General features: G+C 41.6%; 2 pseudogenes; both read left to right on the top strand.

Annotated features, from left to right (window-relative positions):
• The first annotated feature begins 4354 nt into the window (after positions 1-4354).
• Positions 4355-5945, top strand: LOC125618550 (annotated as a pseudogene).
• Positions 5946-6310: 365 nt separating this feature from the next.
• LOC125618551 overlaps positions 6311-6533 on the top strand; it is a 1605-nt pseudogene continuing 1382 nt past the window's right edge.

The following is a 6533-nucleotide window of genomic DNA, read 5'->3' on the forward strand; positions in this document are numbered from 1 at the left end:
TATGCCAATGCCTAGATTGCTGCCTTTCCCAGGATATTGGTGAATAGACCTTTGTCTCATGTGTGCTTGAGACACAGCCTTTTGTTGAAGACTCTGAGTGGGAAGGAACAAGTGTGTGTGTGTTGTAGAAGCTACTGGAAGCAGTTTTAGGACTTTTCTTAATTCAACTAAATATTTTTTGCTAGAGTCCCTGGACAGGTCCCAAATTATGGACTCCTACCTAAGCACATTTTTTTCAAGAAAGCATCCTTGCCTCCATGTGAAGGCCAAAGCTAATGAGCTTCCTGCCTACTGCTTACCCTTCCCACGCTGGACTACTTGTCATAGGCATTCCCATTGCCCAGGGCAATGAGTGATCATCATAGTTCTACCCAGCTTAATATACTCAAAATGTGATCAGAGGGATGAAAAGCAATAAAAAGGTATCATGAGGGCTGGGGTTGTGGCTCACTGGAAGAGTGCTTGCCTAGCATGTGTGAGGCACTGGGTTTGATCCTCAGCACCACATAAAAATAAATAAATAAAATAAAGGTCTATCCAACTAAAAAAATGTTTAAAAGGCATCATGATTATTTAGATTTAATCAATGAGAGAAAATAATGGTACTTGGTCAGGATTCTTTTGACTGGAGTGACAGATCCCCAACTCAATCAAGTTTTACAAAAAACAAAAACAAAAACCAAACAAACATTAGTCAAGAAGATTAGTGTGTCTTATGGAACTCGAGAAAAGAGGCAGGGCCTCTGGAAGGGACGGATGCAGGATTCAGATCCTCTTGGGGCTCTGCAGAGTGTACTTCCTTTCTTCCCTCACTCATCTCCACCAGGCCTTAATCCCAGGCTTGCTCCGAGCACAGAGGTCCCTAACAAAGTTGGAATTCCTCCTTATTTCCTCCCAAAGGCTTGTCATATCAGGAAGGGTGTTTAAGTACTGAGTCTCCACTCCCCATTACCCTGGGGTGACTACCCTTTTCTTTCCTCCAAGAATCCCTGTAAATTACAAGGCAAAGCTTCTGCCCAGAGCCTAATGGAATTTCTGTGCCTGTTTCCTCTGCCTGCTGAAATCCTATTCACCTTTCAATGTCCATCTCAAATCTGTAGAATCTTGCCAAATTTTTCCATCCCAAATTAATCTGTTCTTCCTTTGTGTGCCCCAGCACTTTGTCTACACTCTAAGTATGTGATTAATCATTTAATCTCCTCTCCACAGTGCTGGGGACAGCTAGCTTTGGCCCCTAGTAGGTGCTTAAGAATTTATATACCACCTTCATGTCAACAAGTCTAGAGGCAGAGGCCTTGTGCTCACGTCATTATTTTAAATCAAACAAGGAAGAAGCTATTATATTGTGTAGATCCATCTTTCTTGAAAAAAAAAAGTTAAAATAATGACCCAAAAGACCATTGAAAAAAGTGTTTTGCTTTATTTTCAGTATTCTCATTCATGTTAAACATCCAAGCACCAGGTTTTCTTTCAAAGTCAGTTTAGACTGGCTCCTAGTATGTGACTTCAAGACAGCTTTTGATCCTAAGTTGATCAGGAACCACATCCCTCTTAGTTAAGCTTCAAAGGGCGGGATGTAGGGAAAATGCATCTTTTTGTTTTTACAAAAGTTTTCTCTTTGAAATTTGCCTGTCTGTGATGTCTGGGGGTTTCTAGTGAGAAACAATGCACTAAAAGACAATCAGCTTCCGCCTTTGCCATCAAAGTCCCTTCTCATCATCTGAGACTTTTGTATCACTCCAAACAGCTCAAGCTGTGCACTGTTCCCTTCTGTCTGTGCTTTCCTAGGCATGGCCACCATCAGGGTCAAACATTGCCCCCACAGGCCTTGAAGATTAATGGACAGACAGGTACTCTCTCCCCTTGTTAGGAGGTGGACAGGGGGCACTTTTCTTTGGCAGACACTCCAAGGAGCGTGTTACCACTCAGGTGCACTCACTATTGTTCCCTGCCCCAAAGTCAATGAACTGTATTTTCCACCACCCAAATTCATTGTGCTAAAAGGACTTGCTTTTTCCTTAATGCTGAGTATGGTGGTCTCTGCACATCTGTCTTCAGGGGCCTTGGCACCAAATGCCTCAGTTGAGGAGGTAGTACCTCTGCAGTGGGAGTAAAAGTCACCTCTTTGTTCCTGGCAACCTTTGCTCAGAGTGTTCTGAAATGTCTTTAGGCCTAATAACTCAAGCTAAATTGCTTTTTGTCCCTAAGACAGCATTTTCAACATTATAGCTCTTGGTAGATATTAACTAGGAACAATATAAGTAGCACTGTGGAGCAGGGTCAGTTAGTGTTTATGTTTAATTTGTTGGAGTATTGTGTGTTTTTTTTTTTCTTTTTATCATTTTATTGTTGTCTGGTTGAATCACAAACCTTAGCTATTCAGTAAAGAACAAAGCAGGACCAGTTTCCTGATCCACTTAATAACAAATCCTGGGCCTCCACTCTCCCTCCTAGTCTGAGAGATCAATTTTAAAAGCTAAAAAAAAAACAAAAAAAAAACCTAGGTTTAAAGAGAAAAGAATTCATTAAAAAAAAAAAGACATATGAGCATCTATGTTAAAAAAAATAAAACCTGAAAATTTGACTAAAAAGATATTCTACGTATAAAGCTGCCTGAGGAAGATTGTCAATTTTTCTTGTTTTGGTTAAGAGTAATCCAGGTTTCTCTCTGGAATATGAATTTCAACATCATTATTAGTTGGATGTGTATTCTCTTCACCATTAATAAGCAATTCTGCTTTCTATACACTTATAACATTTATATTCAGACAGCTCAAGAGTACACTATATTTCTGGAATTCTCTTATCTTCCTTCTAAGACCTACTTAAGAAAACTACAGTTATGGATGTGTAGAAGATTTCAAGGTTTTCAATATGGCTTATTACTGTAATGAGAAAAATAGATCATCAAGGACATGGTTAAGGTAAGAAAGGGACATTCTATTGGGATCATCATTCCACAAAGTTTTATTTCAAAATTACATTATATATTTCAAAGGGAATTAGAGTTTATTTCTTTGTTTTGGTGGTGGAGCTGGGAACTGAACCTAGCTAGGCCTTGCCTATGCTAAGCGCCCACTGTATCACAGAACTATACTCCCAACCCCCTGGACGCCATCATCTAAAATAGTCCCAATATTGTGTGAACATAGGCTGTTTTTTTTTTTTTCCAGTCTTCAGTTTCAAACTTACCAATCTGATTTACAAATGGCAGTGGAGTCATTTGTCTGTAGTTGACCCAACAATACCCACCTCTGAAATTCCTGAATATCCAATTAAAAGATTCCTACATCTTTCCTAATGCTCCTCACCTCCAGCCAATCCTGCATACATATTCAGTTGTGATCTCCTCACAAACTGTTTGTCCCAATATACCTCATATTATTGTTCTTTGTGTACAGTCCCATATTAGTCACTTTTCATAGCTAAGATAAAATAACTGGATTAACCAACTTAAAAGGAGGAAAGATTTATTTTGGTTCACAGTTTGAGGTGTGCATTTATTTGTTTCAAATTTATTTTATACTGCTTTTATTTTGTAATGAATACATGCTATTCAAGAAAAAGTTAGAAATAAAGGTAAGTGAAATAAAAGTCCTCTATAAACCTACAACCACAGTAGGATAATGTGGACAACCTTCTTATTATGAATATACTGAGTTTTATTTTTATTTTTCTGAATGAAGGTGTCAGAAAACCTCTGTATATATAGAGAAAACATCATCACTGGCACAGATCTTTGTCCTGTGACTATCAGTTGAGTTGCTCTCTGTTTTGCACCAGTAATAGATAGGGCATCTTGATCCTGAATTCAGAGTTTAAGTGGATCTATTTTGATTTCACAGAGCTTCCCCTCCCTCCCAAACCCCTTTCCATTTCCAGTGGCAGGTAGAACTTTGTTTGGGGAAAGCACAGCATTCAGGGATTGTGGGGAAAGCACAGCATTCAGGGATTGTGTGAAAACCATCTGACTTAGCAGTGTTAGCTTAGTGTTGCTCTCTGCAGCAAATTTAGGTCTTCTCACCTCAGCACACTGAATGGGCTTTGGAGAACAAAGGTTGAGTACAAGAGTATTCATTAAGAAGAGCTGTTAGCATCCATGTGGGGTACATATGAAGCTTAGGCAAAAATCTGGACCAATGGGGGGTCATGCCCGAAGTGATAGAAAACCATTTTCTGCCAAACTCTGATAGGCTAGCCTTGAGCGACTGAGAGGATTCAAGAAGCAATGAGGAGGGGATGACTCAGAAGCAGCAGGGTAAAGGGCTTAGTACTTAATCACTTGGAGGATTCGGATACTTGGAGGTGGAAGGAATCCTTAAGGGGATGTTGTTAGTCTATCTGGAAATAGAGGATGAAGGTACGTATTCCAGCAACCAGCTACCAAATGAAAAAGGCTATATTTGCGTCCCAAAGTGGGAAAGCAAATTTCACCATGTGTGACTGTGTGTGTAATTTTTATTGAGGGCAGCACATTAACTGGTATTAATTGTATTTGTTCAGGAAATTTTGCATGTGGAAGAGAGAGCAAAGAAAAGATGTTTCTTGGTAAAATGGGCTTTCTGACCTCTCTTAAGCATCCAATTATTTCACTTATTTATCAGGTCAGCTCCATTCTATCACATAAGGTGGGAGAGAAATAGGAAAAAGGACTACAAAAGATATGGGTACCATGGGCTGGGGTTGTGGCTCAGTGGTAGAGCACTCAACTGGCACATGTGAGGCACTGGGTTCAATTCTCAGCACCACATAAAAATAAATAAAGTAAATGTACTGTGTCCATCTACAACTAAAGAAAAAATATTAAAATTAAAAAAATATATAATGGTAGAAACAAGAATTACCGAGAAAAAAAGGAGCAGGAGCTCCTAGAATCAAATAAGTTGTGAAAACCCCTAGAGTCAAGAAGTCTTAAGTCCAAGTAACAGCAACTTTATAATAACTTCAGCATCTTCTTACAAGTTTTTGTTCTTAATATTTCATTTTTGCTAAAATTTTGAAACTTTAAAAATTAAAACCCCCAAATATAAATCAAAGTAGAAAACTTGGAGATGTTTAGGACTCAGTCCCTTGCCAGGCCAGTCTGGGCAGCAGAGGGAGGGTAGCTGGTAGTGGCTGGAGGCCTCACTTTGGGAAGTTGTTTCTGTGCTCTGTGGCCACCAGCCCTCCTCACTGGTCCTCCAATCACTGTGGGTGCCATAGGGACCACCACAAGACAATGCACTTCCCTCCCCCAGGGACCCAATAGCACATCTCTGGCCAACTAGCCACGAGGCTCCCTTATCCTGCTTGGATTCCTTAGTAACGCAACACCACCATGATTCAGCCAGAACAGAACAGGTCTCATTGGCACATACCACCATGTTGACAATGCCACTGGCCAAATCAACATGTGACAAGTGTCTGGCAGGAACCTAAGTCTCTGTACCAACACAAGCCTGTGCTTTTGTATCTATTTCCTTTCAGGAACTTTTACCAGGCATGAGAATGTCAGAGAAACACCATGACTGTAGCTAGTCATGCCTATACCCAATCTCACAAGGTGAGAAATCACCTTGTACGCGCTGACTTTGACCCTGAATGCACTTGTCCACCTGGTATGTTCCAGTTTAACAGTACCTTAACTCCCTAAATGGTGTGTCCTGTGGGTTGGGGTGTGCAGATGGGACCAAGAAGGAGAATGAGGGGTGTGCTCAGGGTACCTTTTCCGATGTGCTTTTAGAGAAGGAGGATGAAATGAAAGCATACACAGACTGAGTCAGAACGTGGTGGTGACCAAGAAACCAAGGAAACAACCTCTGTGGCACATTTCTGTCCTTCTTCAGCAGGACCCCACTTTCCCCTGGCACAGTCATCTTCTCATGCCCCGAGCACATGAAATCCATTCTCCCATTCATGTTCCTAAGGACATGAACTCAACACAATCCAACTCTTCTGCCTCTTAGACCAAAAGCACCAAGTGGCATCCAGTTACAGAGAAGCTCTGCAAGAAGGGAGGAGCTGTGAACCAGACCCTCGGAGCCTCCAGGGAGTCCACTACCAGAAGGGTCCTACCACAGGCACATCCAGGGAGGCCATCCAGGGGCCAGAAGTCCAGCTTGACCATCAAAGGCCCAAAAGGAGCCATCTCAGGCCTGAGCTACACAAGCATTTGGACATCAAAGGACATTCCCCGTAGATAATTGAGCTTTTCCTGCTGCTGGTGCATGTGGTGATACTGTGCAGTATCTAGAAAAGCTCTGGGACTCGACAAGGGGGCCCTGGCAGGATCCCAGCACCACTGAGGAAAACGCAGGACTGAAAAAAATCCATGACTCCAACCCCAAACTGGGAGAAGCGGGTCCAGTACAACTGCCGGGGTATTGACATCCTGAATCTTGCAGAAACGCAAGAGGAAAGACTGCGGAGGGATATCTGTCAGTTTCTGTGCAATTCCACGAGAGGGAAATGGCTTCTTTCTTTTTCTTTCTTTCTTTGAGTCTTTCTTCGCTTCTCTCTCTCTCTCTCTCTCTCTCTCTCTCTCTCTCTCTCTC

The sequence above is a fragment of the Marmota marmota genome, unplaced genomic scaffold, assembly GCF_001458135.2.
Source record: "Marmota marmota marmota unplaced genomic scaffold, marMar, whole genome shotgun sequence".
Classification (NCBI taxonomy): domain Eukaryota; kingdom Metazoa; phylum Chordata; class Mammalia; order Rodentia; family Sciuridae; genus Marmota; species Marmota marmota.